General features: G+C 45.0%; 1 pseudogene; it reads right to left on the bottom strand.

Moving 5' to 3' along the window:
- Positions 1-4,804: 4,804 nt before the first annotated feature.
- Positions 4,805-7,386, bottom strand: LOC101960295 (poly(rC)-binding protein 2-like; annotated as a pseudogene).
- Between the last annotated feature and the right edge of the window lie 9,937 nt (positions 7,387-17,323).

Here is a 17,323-nt window from a genome sequence, read left to right on the forward strand (position 1 = left end):
CTCCACCACCCAGGCTGCTGCAGGGCACAGCCCACAAATTGAAATGGAGTTCATTACCCCTCCTGCACCCCTTCTGGGGCTGTTAGATCCTCTGTGGCTGGTGGTGTGACTTCCCCTAAGGCCTCCCCCTTTCTCCAAGGAGTAGAGACTTTCCAGGGGATTTCTCCTGAATGAGTAGGGTCACTTCTTGATGGCTGTGACAAGTTCTGCACAGGATCAAGTCGGGGTGCATCCAGGACCAAAAGCTTCAGGTTTCAGGTCTGTGCAGCTCTAAAAACGTGCTTTGTCCCAGAGTGACTAGCAGGGTGCTTCTGTCCTTTCTGTATGTCCATTCTCACCATCACAATCAGTGGGGGAGGGCAAGCCAGATCTTGAGTGGTGAGAACCCCGTCTGGGAACTGTGTCCTGGGGCACTCCTACCTTTTCCCCCTGAGTAGGAGACATAAACCCATCTGTGCCAGAGCCTGCTCCCAGGCCAGGACCTCAAGGACCGACCTCCTCCCCAGTCTGTCCAGGGACTCCCCTTGTTCAGCCCCATCTAAGCTTCTGCCTGGGTGCTGCTTCTCCCCTATGGGTCATGCCCACCCCAGTGGCATCCATGGTGTGGACCATGCTGCACCTTGACTCCTCACTGGCCCTGATCTTCTCCCTGCCTCCTTTATATCCTTTCTTTCCCTGTGGAATCCCCCTTTCCTCACACCTCCAATGAGGTCACTAAAAGCCACACTCATTGGTGTTCTTAATCCCACTGTAATCTCAGTGATGTGAGAAGCTGAGGCAGGAGGATCCCAAGTGGGAGACCAGCCTCGACCACTTAGCAAGAGTCGTCATCTCAAAATAAAAATTAAAAAAAACCCCACAGGATCTCAGATTTAAAAAATACAAATAAAAATGAGAAATAAAGTGATCCTTGTCATAACTGAGGTTTGTGCATTTTAAATAGCATGTGAAGGTGATGTTTGAGCTCCTTCCATTCTCAGAGGAGGAGTATCTACTGAGCTAGGTAAATTTTTTTTAAGTCAGATTTACTGAGGCATAATTTATGTACAAATAACTTCTATCCCTTTGAGGTATACTCCTCTGTGAATTTTGACAAATGGATACAGTTATGTAACCCTCACCATAATCAAGATGTATAATATTTTCATTTAATATGGTTGGATTCACATTTCATCACCTCTTTCTATACAGAATGTTCCTTAACAATTCCTCATACCCTTCTGTCATCAAACCTGTACCCCTGCCCTGAATCTCTCTGTCCCTGTAGAATACATTTTTCCAAAATGTCTCATAAAGTATTACGGTATGTAGCTTTTGTGACTGATTTATTTTACTTAGCAGAATATGTTCCATATTCAGCCACATTGATACATGAATCAGTAGCTTTTCCTTTTTATTGATGAGTAACATTCCTCTGTATGGATGTACCACAACTTGTTTGTCCACTTACTTATTGATGGACATTTGGGTTGATTTCAGGTTTGGGGAATTGTGAATAAAGCAGCTACAAACATTTGTAAATAGGTCTTTGCACAGAGTCGTGTTTTGATTTCTCTTGGGTACATATGTAGAAAAGGGAGTGCTGGGTCATGTGACAAGCATATCTCTAATTTCACAATTAACTTTCACACTGCTTTCCAGACTCCTATGCCATTTTGCCTTCCTATCAGCATTGCATGAGAGTTCTGGTTGTTTACCATTCTCATTAGCCCTTGGGATGGTCAGGATTCTTTCCAGTAGGTATGTGGTGTATGCTGGGTAGTTTAGTCTTTTTCTTCAATGTACAATGCAATTGGTTGTCAGTTCTGGGTTATGAGCAATATTGTAAGCCTCTCCATAAACACGTCCCCCCAAATAGGGTAACGGCGGTCAGTATGGTCAAAGCAGCCATTTCATGTGATGAGAACTCTTATCTTGTATCTTGTGGTGATTAACCTTATGGCTAACGATCAAAGACTCTGTGGTTGTATGGACCCAGAATAGAATACTATCTCAGGGGCCGAAGTGTGACCTTGGAGCAGTTATTCAGCCTCTCTGCACTGTAGATTCCCTATTTACTCAATGTGTGAATCCCAGCCTCCCAAGTAGATAAAATGCTCCTCAACTTAGAATGGGTTAATTTTGGTAAATCCATAGCAAGTTGAAAATATCAAAATTCCAAAATGCATGATATATATATATATAACTTACCAAACATCATCACTTAGCCTAGACTATCTTCTGTGTGCTCAGAATACTCATGCTGGCTTATTTTATAATAAAGTGTTGAACATCTTCTGTAATTTTTAAAACAGTGTACTGAAAGTGAAAGACAGAATGGGTATGCTTTCACATCACTGTAAGGTAAATAAAAAAGATAGTCCAACTATTATAAGTTGGGGACCATTTGCACTCAGGCAATAATATTCCCTTCCCCGATTACTTTTGCGATGGGCATACCAATGTCTGAGTTTGTTGTGCAGACTAAATGCAATCATGGGCAGACGGTGCCTTGAAGTGAACAGAGCATCTTTTCTGACAGATATGTGTGACTCTTGGTGCTCTGAAGGCAAGGAGGGGACAGGCCCCTAGGCAGATGAAACCCCAGAGAAGGAAGAAGGTGTTTAGGTGAACCATGCCCTAAAAATTGCTTGACAAGAGACCACAGAGAAGTGAAAGGTCACTCAATTGTCCATCGTCCAATGAATGTAAAGATAGAGTACAAGAATGTGCAAAACAGTTGGAAAGTTCCCCTCAACTGGCAGTGTTTCAGAGCTTTGAGAACTCAAGGGCATCCATCCATCTTTATCTTTGTCTGTCTACTTTGTTTGCTGACTGTCTCCTTCCCCTCTCCTTTCTCTCCTTCCTTTTCTCTTTTTCTTCTATACACACACAGTAGGACATCTTGGCCTCATGGCCTCAGTGGTAAGATGGACCCAGAGTAGAATCCTATCTCAAGGGCCAATGTGTGACTTTGGAGCAGTTATTCAGCCTCTCTGCGCTGCAGATTCTCTCACCATGCTTAGGGGAAGGGATGATTCACTGGCACCTATGTTCACAGCAGACTCTGGGTCTTCTCCTCCCCAGTGTAGTGTGGACGGCAGGAATACCTGGTTTGACCACCAACTCACATCTTCATATGCCTCCCCTGCCCTCAGAGGCGGCTGGTGATGAGGATGCTTACATCCTCAGGAACAGCAGCCACACTCACCTGTTGCAGGTGGCCTCACAGCCTTGTCTGTTAGGCTTCAGGAAGACAGATATTTCTAGAAGCTGTTCTTAGAGACCTGGCTTTGCTGGGTCTTCTTCATCCAGATGAGGTGGTGTGCACCACCTGGCCAAAGATGACATCTTCAGAGACGCCTGACCCTCAGAGTCTTTAGGCTGAGGAAGGATGGTGGCATGTGCCAGGAAAAGCACATGTATGACCTCTCTCCTCAGTGGCCATCTTCTAAATGCATGTTTTCTGGACACCTATCCTGTGTCAAGTGCTTCGGGAGCAACCAGGAAGAGAAAAGGGTCTCCACCCCTCAGCTCAAGCTTACTAGGCATCAACCTCTACCAACAACCTTAGTCACAGTGTCACTGGGTTCCAGGGACACAAAGGAGGAATAAAAAATCAGGAAAGTAGACAAGGGTCTTCTCAGGACCAGGGAAGGGCTTCATGGAGGAGGTGAGGAAGGAGCAGGTCCTCGTGGTGGGGTTCCCTGGTTAGGAGGCTCTGGGCAGTGGGTTGCCTCCAACTTTTGCTGTAGAATTACTGTGAGGTGAAGGTGAGGCTGGGATGCCAAGTAAGTGGGGTTTGGGTTTTTCAGCTCTCAAGGGAAGTTGTACAGAACTTCACTGCACTGAGGTATCTCAGTCTTCAAGTGTAGGGGATGCACAGCACAGAAATTCCACATCAGAGATGGCATGTGTGACCCTAAAGTTTCCAGGGGTCACCTCCTAACCTATCCATCGTATGTGTGTGTGTGTGTGTGTGTGTGTGTGTGTGTGTGTGTGTGTGTGTGAAAGTGGCAGAATTGGGACACACCCAAGCAACAGGCATAGAGAACCATCCAGTGTGGGTTTTGCACCATGGATAGTGTCTTTATGGAAGAGACCAAGTTAGTGGGAGTAAGGCCACCTGATAACCATTTCCTGTGGCTAAATTTATCTCACCTGCTAACTTCTTCCACAGTAGTATCCCAGATGGAAGGAATGTCCCCTGTCAAAGGAAATTATTCTGACTTTTGTTGAAAAGAGCTGACATTTGTTTTTAAAAAAAGACTTTTTAAAAGATTATTGCAAAGGATTTTTTTGCAAGAGATTGAACTCAATTCCAAATACACTAGGGTGAGTGGAATTTCATACCAGAGGGCAGGGTGAGAGAGAGCATGGAAATCTACTAAGAGGAGCTCAGTTAGGTATCAAGAATGGAGGAATAGGAGCTTGACTGGATGTTGTCTTAGCAGGTTTTCTAATACCATATCAGAAAAACAGAGAGTAGGTAATTTGTATATTTGTTTTCTATTGTTTTGTTTTTATTCACAAAGAAAAAGCTCCAGTTCATTTTTAAATATTTTTGAAAAGTTCCTGACATTACAGAACTAAACTGAAATGTATTAATATTCCACTCTCCCATTTCCATGACAAACAGAAAAATTCATGAGCAAATAAACAAGGGAGAAGCTTGTAGAACTAAATATGAATCTCAGCATTAACAACTGAACAGAGAAAGGAATTAAAATCCTTTAATTTAAAAAATCACAAGTAAGTGATAAAATAAGTAGAAACTGAAAATTTACAAGCTTTTTAAAACTTGGAATCCTTAACTGTTCAGAAACTACACAAGTGGATGATGGGTGGTGGTGAATGGCAGAAAGGGATTATGGATGGGTCTGCATTGTTCTAGTCTGATATTGATTTAATCTTGAGCCAGGTTAATGTGCAGCAGATCTAGTGATGATGACCTGTCTATCAATAGATCCTTCCACTGGTTTGCAGTTTTGATCTGTGCCCCAAACATCTGACAAATCTCACTGATTCTGCTGCTTTGATGCTTGATAATGTAGCCAATCAAATTGTTTGGAATGGTTAGTTCATGAGAAGTAGTCTGAGCAGATGCATCCACCCAAACCTGCACTGAATCCAGTGTTACGGTGCATCATAGGAAAATGAGACTGTTGTATTGCCAACTGGTGCCATTTGGTCAAGTCTGGCTATGGAATGGCATACTGTCCTTGAATGATATAAGCCGATAGGGGTGGTCCCTCCAGGTCAGGATTGAGACACATGGTCCTGGTGATGTGGGGAAAGCTCACCCTGTGGTTGCCTGCTCATCTGCAGAAATTATTGAAGAACTTGATGGCTTGGGCCAGTATGAGATGGTCATACCCTTCAAGAAGGACAACAACATGACCACACAAATCTGTCTGACATATTCATTCATATATTGTGGAATGCCAGCAACAATGATGGTTTGCTCAGTTAAATTGGAGGACATGTGTCCTGCCAGCTGGACTTGAGCTCCTATACTCTGTCTCTCTTTGATCTTGCAACTACCTTTTACAATAAGAGACCTACACTGAGTAGCAGGGACCACCAGCCTCAGGGTGATAGGGTGAGTCTACTGGCAGCTGTGCTGTTGGTCATAGAACTGCTGATGTCCTCTTCCAGTTGGTCAATGATCATAGCAAAGGTTTTGAAGATGGTACTAGTGAGTCCAGCCACAGTGATAAATTTCTCAGGACAATCTCCTTCTGAGATGTTTACACATGTACCACTCTCCTTACACGTGTTTTTTAAATTTGTTTTAATTTGTTATACATGACAGTAGAATGCATTTATGCACTTTGATAGATCACTTTGATAAATTCTCATTTTTCTGAGTGTACATGTTACAGAATCATATTGGTCATGCAGTCACATATATACACACAGTAATAATGTCTGTTTCATTCTACCATCTTTCCTGTCCCCATGTTTCCTATCTCCATATCTTTCCTTCCCCTACCTTCCCATCACTTCTCTCTACCTAATCTAAGATAACACTATTCTTCTTTAGTGCCTTCTGCCTTATTGTGAATTAGCATCTGTGTATTAGAGAAAACATTTGGCCTTTGGTTTTGTGGAATTGGGTTATTTTGCTTAGCATGATATTCTTCAACTCTCCATTTACTGACAAATGCCATAATTTCATCCTTCTTCAAAGCTGAGTAGTATTACATTTATATATATATATATATATATATATATATATATATATATATATGATTTTCTTTATCCATTCATCTATTGAGGGACACCTAGGTTGGTTCCATAGTCTAGCTATTGTGAATTAAGCTGCCATAAAAATCAATATGGCTATATCACTGTAGTATGCTGATTTTAAATCTTTTGGGTATAAACCAAGGAGTTGGATAGCTGGGTCAAATGGTGGTTTCATTCCCAATTTTATGAGGAATCTCTATACTGCTTTCCATAGTGGTTGCTCCAATTTGCAGTCCCACGAGCAATGTATGAGTGTGTCTTTTTCACCACATCCTCGTCAACATTTATTGTTGGCTGTATTTTTGATGATTGCCATTCTGACAGGAATGAAATATTTGTTTTTTTCATGTTAGGTTTTTTTTCAATTCTTTATATAGCCTAGAGATTAATGCTTTATTGGAGCTGGATGTGATAAAGATTTTCTCCCAATCTATAGGCTCTCTCCTCACTTTATTAATTGTTTCCTTTGCTGAGAAAAAGATTTTTAATTTGAATCCATCTCATTTATTAATTCTTGATTTTACTTCTTGTGCTTTAGAAGTCTTGTTAAGGAAGTCAGATCCTAGGCTGATGTGATGAAGATTTGGGTCTATTTTTTCTCCTATTAGGTGCAGGGTCTCTGTTCTAGTGCCTATGTCTTTGACCCACTTTGAGTTGATTTTTGTGCAGGGTGAGAGAGGTTTAATTTCATTTTGCTACATATGGATTTCCAATTTTGCCAGCACCGTTTATTGAATAAACTATCTTTTCTCCAGTGAATGTTTTTGGTACCTTTGTCTAGTATGACATAACTATATTTATGTGGGTTTGTCTCTGTGTCCTCTATTCTGTACCATTGGTCTACATGTCTAACCCCCAAAAACCCTAACACCAAACAATCAAATAACCTAATCAATAAATGGGCCAAGGAACTGAATAGACACTTCACAGAAGAAGAAACACAATTGATCAACTAATACATGAGCAAGTGTTCAACATCTCGAGCAATTAGAGAATTGCAAAGCAAAACTACTCTAAGATTTTGTCTCACTCCTTACACGTGTTTTTAACTGATTCTCCTTTCTTTCGGATAATATTCCCAACTTCCTTTTCATGCATAAGTAGCCAAATGGTAACAGTGACATTTGATCCACCTTCAAGGACACCATTGTCCATGTTGAGCAGCATTATAGGGAGCTGGACTTTGAGTGGTCAAGTCTTTGGCAATTGGTAGAGGTAAAAGATATAAACTGCCGGTCTAAGGTGACTGAAGGGAAAAGGTAAGCAGGAGGGAAGGGGAAGGATGAGAAGCTTGGGAAGGAACAATAGGGGCAGGTGGGAAGGTGAGGGGACACCCCACACAATTGGTTGGAGGAAGAAGGAGGACAGAGGTCATTGGGTGTGTGGAAGGTGGATGGGCTGGCGAGGGTGCAGATTGCACTGCTCTGGTTGGTTGCTACCTCTGCTGGTCTGGGTGAGACTGGATTTTATATATATATAAAGGTCTATTTAGTGTACAGTTGTAGAGGCTGGAAATTCAAAATCAGGCAGTTTCATCTGCTTGACTCATGCTGCTTCATGCATGGCAGAAAGCAGAAGGACGAGTGGGTGAAAAGAGGAGGGGACGAGGGGGTCAGCTGCTTTGTAACACCCTAATCTTGCAAAAAGTAGCCACTCTTAGGGAAATTGCATTAGTTCTTTCAAAGGGGCAGAGTTCCCATGATCCAAACCATCTCTTAATACCTTTACAATGCCAATTAAATCTCACTATGCATTATGGTAGGAAGAAACCTCATTCAAACCATGGCAGCTATTACACAGGAGTGACTGGGTTCTCAGCAAACTCATTTAGTAGGGGTCTTTGCTGTAAACTGGGTTGGACATTCCATGAATGGGGCCGAGGACAAGGTAGAGTTGAACAGAGGGCACGGAGGAGCCTATTTAAAGTTTGGTTGAGGAGGGAGTCATTATTCTTCCCACCCCAAGAAGAGAAAGGCTCACCTGGGGTACAGATTGGACATGGGGACAGAAGGAAGGATTGATTGTGAATGCAGATACCACTCAGGTTCCCAAGCATGCAAAACAGTCCATGGATTAGAAGAAAGGTTTGAAAGAGGTAGCAGAGAAAAGCTGGGCCCCAGGGACACTAGTATGTAGTCCAACTGAGGTGAGTTGGATGGATGGGTTTATGTGGGTGGGTGACAGTATCCCTCCAATTTCCAGCTGTGAGACTCCAGTGAATTGTAAGCACAGAGAGAGAGAGAGAGAGAGAGAGAGAGAGAGAGAGAGAGAGAGAGAAGCAATGGATAAGGCCAGAGCCCTGGAAATGGACTGCAGAGGGCTATGTCAGAAACAGAAGAGAAGAAGCTATTGATCCACAAGGTGAAAGATGAGGGCTATACCAGACCATAGGAGTCTCTCTAGGGGCTGAGAACTTGATTGAGGTGTTTGGGGGGATAGTGGCAAGCCCTCAGGAATTTTGAGAATTGGGCTAGAGACAGAGATTCCTGAGCTGCAGTTGTTGAAACTCAATCCTTGGTCAGACCCCCCAGGTGGGCTTAGCCAAATGGGGCTTGGCTTACCCCACTGTGGTCCTGGAGAGTGATAACCAGCTGCCAGGAAGGTGGCCAAGGCCTGACTCCACTTCTTCTTTATGAAAAAGGTGCATTCTTTTTCTTGGACTGGTCATCCTGTGGCATCAGTGTGGATGAATGCTTCACTTTTAAAATCTGTGTTTGAAAAAGGCAAAGTTTCATGACATTTCTGCCCAGGTATTCCATTTCTGGGACCCCAGCCAAGGTAAATAATATTAAACAGAAAACAAGCTTTGTGCACAAAGATGTTTATTGCAGTGGTACTTATTTTAGCGCAAAATTGCAAACAATCTAATGGTCCCACCATAGGGAATAAGGATTAAGTGCATTCTTTCATAATCCACTCTGAAGTATTTATTCAACCATTAAAAGTGATGCTTACAAATTCCATAACATGGAGAGTATTTAAACTGAATGAATATGTGGGGGAACAGTATAGCATTTAGTGTATGAATTTATAGTCATCCCTCAAGTATCCCTGGGAGATTAGTTCTAGGACCCCCATACAGATTCTAAAGTCCATGGTGCTTACTTCTCATAAAAAGTGGTAGTATTTGCATATAACCTACACAATCCTCTCATATGCTTTAAATCATCTCTTGATTACTTATAATACCTAGTGCAATGTAAATGCTACAAAAATAGTTGTTACACTATATCATTTAAGGAATAATGTCAGGGAAAAAGTCTGTACATGTTCAGAACAGAAACAACTTTAAAAAAATATTTTTAATTCAAAGTTGGTTGAATCTGTGGATTTAGAACCTATGGATACAGAGGGGTGACTGTGTACAAGAAAAGAATACATTTTAGTATCTTCAAATTGCCATAGCCTTAGATAATCCTCTAGTAGCCAGGAAACCCAGCTCTCATAAACACCCTCAGCCCAGAAGATTCTCTATCAGGTAGCATTGCTGCATGTCTTGTGTCAGTGTGCTTGTCATTTAAATCCTGGGTGGCTGGAACAGATGCTTATACCAAGTAACCCTGATAGGCTTCATTAGTTAGAATGGCTAGGCTGTGTGGCAGTAACAACTGATTATTCAATTTCAGTGGCTTCCAACTGCCCAGGTGTATTCCTCTCTCAGGTTACATGTCAGCAGTGGGTCAAGCATCCAGGGACTCTGTTCTTTACTGTCCTCACCAGAATACAATCTGTTGGACTTGGAGTGTTTGGGTTCCCTTGCAGATTGAAGAAGTGCAGGGGATATGGAAGGACTCTCACTCACAAATCCAAGAAGTAACTCACATCCCTTGTCCTCAGACCCCTTAGATAGAAATAGTCACATGGCCTCTCTGTGTTGGAAAGGAGAGATGAACTGGCCATCATGGAGAAGCAGTATTTCCTTGGGTACTGTCAATCAGAGGTTACTCTCAGCTGCTAATAGCCCACAGTGCATGGTCATGTGGTCTGCTTTGCAAGTGTAGTTGCTTGCTTTTTCCCAGACTAGAAGGAGAGCTTCTGCTTGATTCTCCTTTAAGAGTTTACCTGATGAGATCAGACCCACCCTGGATAAACTCAGACCAACACAGACAGGAGACAGACTTCCAATTCATAGGGTCTGTCTTCCCCTCCTTGCGTGGCTTCTGAAGGAAGTGGAAGGGAGATCCAGGTCAGCCCAGGAAAGTGAACAGCCCACAGATCAGGTTGAAGTCCCCCACAGAGAACCAGTAGACCTTGGACCCTCAGGAAAGCTACACTCATGTTTTCTTCTCATCCGGGAGAGAAAAGTAGGTTGGGGGACTGGGAAGTGACAGCAGATATGTGTGAGACCTTGGAAGATGATGTATAGGATGTCAGAGAACTCCTGCTTTTTGGAAACAGACCCTTGGCCTCTGTCCACTTGTCCATCTCTCAAGGCATCCACTCACCTCCTGACAGTAGGGCTTCTGCACAGGGTTGGGAGTCCAGTCAGTGGCCAGATTTCTGGCCTCAGACAGCGAGCCCATAACCAGGGGAACCTGAAAGTCAGCTCTGAGTCTCAGGGATTGTTCTAGAGATGGACCCAAGGCCTTGGATTCTAGTTCTGCAGTTTTGCTCCCGGTTAGCCTTGGGCAAGTCATTGAACCTGGCCAAGGTTCCGTTTTCCCCTAGGTACATGAAGGTGGATGCAGGAGGGAGGGATGTCCTTTAGAAGAGCAAGTGTTCTGAACTCCCAGGTTCTGTCCGTGGGCTCCACACGCCAGTTACATCTGGAGATGATGCTGCAGATCTGTGTGGTGGTGGCCTGCTTGGCTGTGCTCAGGAGGAGCCATCACAGAGATTGCGTGGAGCTGACGGGAGGCTTCTCCCCACCCGCTGCCTGCTCATATCCACATTCTCCAACATTCACAGTCACTACAGCCTTCACTACCCCGAGCCAAGGAAGTCAAACATGGCCACATGGCCTGCAGGCCACCTGGCCATAACAAACCCAGGACTAGAGCCACATATCTGGTCCCTGGGCACCTGTTGCCATCACTATTGCAGATAACAGGGGAATGAGATCATAGGGTTCATGGGGCCCACTGGGAAAGTAGCATGTTGAGTTCCTCATACCTAAATGTCAGTTCTCACCCCACTGCTAGGCAGTATGTGACCTTGAATAAGTCAGGGTTGTATTCTGTGCCTCAGTTTTCCCATCTTGAAATGAAGAATTTGGGCTGATCCACTATGTAGCCTGGAGGTCTAGGGCTGAGACTTCCTTGTTCTGGGGCAGCTTATTGTGATTTTAAGTATCTTTTTTGTTATTGATAGTTTTCAAACTAGATTATTTACTCAGGAGGCCCCCAAAGTTTAACACCGAAATGAAGTAGAATGGGAAAATCTCTAAGGAAGACCCTGAGATTAGATTACTATATAGAGATGGCAAGAGCAGACTGTGTGTTAAAGGATTCTATCACTGAAGACAACTTCCCAACCCTAGCAAAGACCTCTGCTTGACCCTCCTTGGATCAGACATTTGGTGCCTGGACAGTTCTGTCTTCAAACTGAACTGTCCCCTGTCATCTACATAGCAAACTCTGGAATCTTCCAGTGGGTTTGGAAACCTTTGCAGTGACCAGTGCCATGCCTAGCTTGAAGCTGTGGGCTGACAAAACCCTGTTGAGATGCAAGATGTGGAGAGAAATAAATGCCTGTTGTTTAAGCTGCCCAGCTTGTGATATTTGTTATGGCAGCATGAGCAGACTTATGGACTAGAAGGTTCGTTTTGCATTAGAGCAGAGAGGATAGGCCCAGGGAATGGCACTCTGCTCTTAGCAGCTTCTCCTGTGGCCAACTCACTCATGGCCATGGCCCAGTGTACCCAGACCCACCCTGCAGCCTGCAATGTCCTGTGCCCAGCACAGGACATTGGCCATGCCATGGGCAGGGTAGTTGACAGTGCACCGTGGCACAGTTGTTTTGATTGTAGGCGACACTGCTGAGAGGCTACAAATGCCGCCAACCTGTCTAACACGATTCCACGAGAAATGTTGACTATAAATTACAAGGACTTAATTTTTCCAACCACAGCTAGGCAGTAAATGACTCTCTGAAATGACAGATGGAAAGTTCAGTTAATATGTTTATTTTCTGGCTCTGAGCAGCCCCACCTCCCCCAGCACTTTTCAGGTCAGCCAGAAGAGAGAGGAGAGGGGAGGGACATGTCTGCTGCCCCCAAACACTCCCAGACTTAGACCCCCAGTCTGCACTGGTCGTGGATCACTGCTGTGTGCTGGAAAGAAAAGCCACCCAGGAGCCCAAAGGCTCCAGGTCCTTCTGCCCAGCCAGTTTGGCTGACTCCATCTCAGAAAAAGTCTAGAGAGCTCTCTTGGGGTGACACTGGCCTGACTTTATCCCCAAAGTGACCAATCACGTGAACCTTATCATCTACAGAATGGTAATTTAAAACTTTCCCTGTTGGCCTGTTAGGCAGATGCCAGGAGCAGGGTCATAATTAAAATAGCCAAGATCTACATGACATTTTCTACAAACCTGGTCCTGATCAACCTGATCAATGAAGGAGGCATCATGATCCCTATTTTATTGTTGAGGAAATAGGGGCACCCAGAGGCGAAACATCTTGTCAGTGGTAGCGCTGAGTCAAACCTGCACGCTGGTCTCTATATACTCCCCATCACTGTGACACTGCTCCAAAGAGATCTGCTGTGAAGAAATGCTGTGGGCATGGACGCCGGGCTGGCAACTTAGCAAGGCCTGTCATCACCAGCCTCTGGGCCTCCTGCCTTCCTGTAAACATGAGCATGGCAGCTTCAGCCAGCCTGAGCAGGGCACCAGATCCCGCTTCAGTGGATGAACCCTGGAGGGAAGGGGCAGGGCTCCCTCTTACCTCCCTCTTACCTCTCTTCACTCCTAAGCCCCCTGTCCTGTGGCCTGGCCCCTGCCACTGCTGTCCTGGAAGTCATGACCACCAGACTCCATGGATGTCACAGACCAGAGGCTCAGAGATAGTAAGCGAGTGACCACTGGGGCCGATGACCAATCATGGCCCACAGCTGTGGGCTTTGCTTAGGAAGAACACCTTCTCTGTCAGTCTCCTTGTCCACTTTCCATGTAAGCCTCTGTGGGGCAAGGTGAGGAGCATGTCTCGGTGACATGATAGCAGGTCCAGATCCTGAGGCCAGCAAGAAAAGATATCCTTGCCATGAGTCGTTCAGGATGAGAAGAAGTTAGGAAAAGGGGGATTGAGGAAAATTCCAGGCAGAGAAAAAGGCTGAGTGAGAAAAAGAAGGAGAGAATGTGGGAATGTGGGGAAGCTAGAGGGTGAAGTTCAAGGGCATGGTCATGAGACAAGGGCTCACAGACAGACAGACAGACAGATGAGGCCCCAGGGGACATGGGAGGCCCAACCAGATGCCTTCAGTATAGGTCCTGTGTGCCAAGTTGGGACTTTGGGCCCTGTCCTTTAGGAAGTAGTCTTTCCTTTTAATCATGATTAAACATATCTAACATAGCTTTTAACATTTTACCCATTTTTTTAGCATCCATTCCAGTGGCATGAGCTCTTTCCCATCATTCCAAACTGAAACTATGCAACGAGTAAACAACTCCTCATCTCCCCTCCCCCAGCTCCTGGCAAGTTCTCTTGGGGGACTATTACCTGCATGTGAAGTGGGGATGACAGAATTTTCCTTGTGGAGTTGATCTTGGGCAATAAGGACAATAGCTGTATCCGTGGATAGTTATTCAGCTCTGCCCAGGGCCAAGTAGCTTAGCAGGTGCTTTTGCACAATTTATCTCACATCAGCCTCGGTGTCCCTAGAGAGTGCTAGTAGAGTCCAGGAGGCTTATGGAGATTCAGAGGTTATTGCCCAGGATTTGCATCTGAGAGAACCAGGGCCCTTGTAGCACAGAGAGGATGCTCCATATGCCTGACCTGATTTCTCATCTCTCCATCAAGTTAAGCCAGCCCTTGTGCGCAATTCCGCATATCAGGAACTCTTGGAGCTAGCCTGGGGTTCAAAGCCTCAGGACAGATGCCTTTCATCTCAGTCACAGACCCTGCAGGAGGCTGAGGCTTCTGTTGGAAAGCAGGGAGAGCCTCTCTAGCTCTGACAGCTCATCAGAGAGGCCTGCCGATGGACGGACAACTTTGCCTGAGGTTGGCTGAGAGAGTGGGCAGTGGGTTCAGTCTAAAGGTACCTTGGGGAAGAGGAGGGCAACTGGGCCCCAGCAGGCTCCTGAGAATGAGAAAGTCATGAGGGCTTTATGGAGCAGCCCCAGGCATCAGCCCTTCTGTTATCTTGGGAAAGAAATCCAATGAGGAAGGCCCATGTGATAGAATGTTTCCATGGCAACAGAGAAGGAAAGGGCGCCATCTCTGTGCGACCCCAGAGCCAGCTGGACTAAAGCCAGGCAGCCCGTTGGAGAGTCAAGGCTGTAAGACTCTTTTCCAGAGTCTTGCCAGAGGTCTCCAGTATGCCATGGCCAAAAGATTCAGGAAGAGGGCTGAGGTGTGAGCTCTAACACCCAGGCTTCCCGGGAGAGAGTCAGGGCACATTCTTCTCCCTGCCCCTCATCTTCTGCAAAGTCTCATTGCTGAGTGTCACTTCCTCAGCCTGGCAACCCGATGTCCTGTGACCCAGTCATGCTCTTTCTCCCCAGGGAAGCAGAGCTGAGGGAGGTTCAGTCCATTCTCCATCCCATGGTGGCTAAGCTCTCCACCTAGAACTGATATACTTTCTTTTCCCTACAGAATCCTACAGAAAACCAACTCAATGCCATCTCCTGCAGATGGTTCTTGGGATTTTTCCCATCAGGTAGTCACTGACCCACTTCCCCCACCCTCCTTTCTGACCCCATGCTCTTAGAACTTTGGGGGTCACTCTTCTGCACAGCTCTGTATTGTATCTGTCTATGAATGGACAGGTACTACTACCTTGTCTCTGTGGCCATAGTAGCCACAGAGTGGTGCTCAGAATGAAGCTGGGGTAGTCAGTGCAGGTAATGAAGGATTGGGTCAGGAAGGACCATCAGTGTAGATAATGAATGACTGGATTATTACAAAGATGGTGGCTGATTCAAAGGAAATTATGTTAAAACTTACAATATGGTACACCAAAGCCACCACCATCTACTAACTGGATCCTGGAGTCCCATATTTTACACCTGACTATATACCTGTGCTCTTTACCTTTCTTTATCTGGCATGCATTCTCAGCAGCATACCCTCATCTAATCATTTAAAATTCTTCTGTGTCCCTTTACCCATTCAGGCCATGAGCTGCCATGACCTGCAAGGCCAAACCCTAGAAACTGGTGAGGGGTGATGGGGAATTAAAGAAAACACACACACAGGTATAGAGAAAAAGATGGGGTCAGGTTGAACATTGCATCCTAATGGAGAAATGGTGACACAGAACTGGTCCAGCAAGTTTTTTCATATAGGGTATCAGGAAGTTAAAGACTATAGAGGCATTGTTCTTCCTGCATGAGAAAGTTAGAGAGCTAGGAACATTCTTGTAGTCATTTTACTATTGCAATGCTAGGAGCTTCCTGGACAATGCTCAGGAAGCCCATTGTCCAAAGTTTCTATTAAGTGGGCAGGCTTGAACAGTACAGCACTGGTGAAATATTGTAGTTATCTTGCTCTGCTCAGAATCTTTCTATCCCTGGGAGCTGGCATCTGAGGTCTAAGTCAAGAACTGAATGGCTCTGTAGTTAGCACAGAACCTCCTTTTGAACAGGGTGCCACCATGCAACTGGGCCATCTCAATCAGCACCCTCACACCAAGAGTATTCCCAGAGGGGCATTGCCTTTGTCACAGGACAGTTTCAAAACCCATAATTCAGTGCAGGCTCCCAACAGGAAATAAAATGCTAATACCTCCAGAGCACTTCTCCCTCACCTTGTCCAACCTGTTGCCAAGGTTACCTACCTCCAGGGCATTGTTTGGCAAGGAGTGGTTAATAAGTATCCCCTGGGAGGCTCCCTTCCTGCCAGCCACTCTGGACTCCTTTCCCATCCTTGGATCACTTCACCTTTTGGGTCACGCAGGCAGGTGGGAGGAGGGGGCATGAGAAGACAAAAGGGGCAGGACACCCCCACTACCTCGGGCACCAGCTTTGGACCCCCTCCTCTTTGGAGTTTTCTCTCTTTATTTCCTCTCTCTGTTCTACCCTTTAAGTGAATATTTTTGCCTCAGAGTTTCTCTCGGGTGTTCAATCTTCAACACCAGGGGAAGGAGGATTCAATCTTGATTTATTCTCAGCGAAGCCTAGAAATTTGGGTGGTTTGATAGCTGGAGCTGGAACTCTACGAGGGATTATGGTGATTTCTTCACTCTTCAGTGTGAGCTCTCGTGCCACTGCACTTCTTCACAAGATGGCGGCCATAGGATAGTCAGTCCAGGGCTCTAGTGGTTCAGTGGACAAGGAGGAAGCTATGCTGCCTTCTTTTTCTTCCTATTTTTTTTTTGTAAGCTCATAAGATTTGAAGAGAGGGGGTCATGGACCCCAGTTCTTCAGGGAGGGTAGCAGAGTCACATTGTAGAAGAGCATGTAGGATGGATGATATTGTTGTACCATTCTTTGGAATATCCAACCTGCTGCAAGATGAATAGCAGAGAAATGGAACCACACACATTCAATTGAAATTTTCTTCTTTGTGTCTCTCTAGAATTTCTGACCACCCTTTTCCAAAATCATATTTGTAGCCCAGGGATAAAGCCAGCACAAATAGGCTCATGCAGTTGAGCTCATGCATGGCTTCCCAAACATGCTAAAACAAAGCTCTTTGGCATGCACATGACCTTGCGCATACTTAGAATGTGACACCCAAGATGCTGCGACAAGGAAATTTTTTCGTCCACCTTTTCTACAGGGTAGTGATTTCCAGGATCAGACTGTTTCTTGATTTAAGTTTGAAAACTGAAAAAAAAAGAACATTAGGTCCTAATCTCCATCAACAAATTCCTTCCAGCCAAGAATTCCCAGGTTCCACTTTGTTCATCTCTGTAGGAATTTGGGCAAGTGAAAAGAGGCTCTGTTTTCCAACTTAGGATCTCTTTCCCATCCAATTGGAATAAATGTTGTA

This window comes from Ictidomys tridecemlineatus, chromosome 1 (assembly GCF_052094955.1).
Source record: "Ictidomys tridecemlineatus isolate mIctTri1 chromosome 1, mIctTri1.hap1, whole genome shotgun sequence".
NCBI classification, from domain to species: domain Eukaryota; kingdom Metazoa; phylum Chordata; class Mammalia; order Rodentia; family Sciuridae; genus Ictidomys; species Ictidomys tridecemlineatus.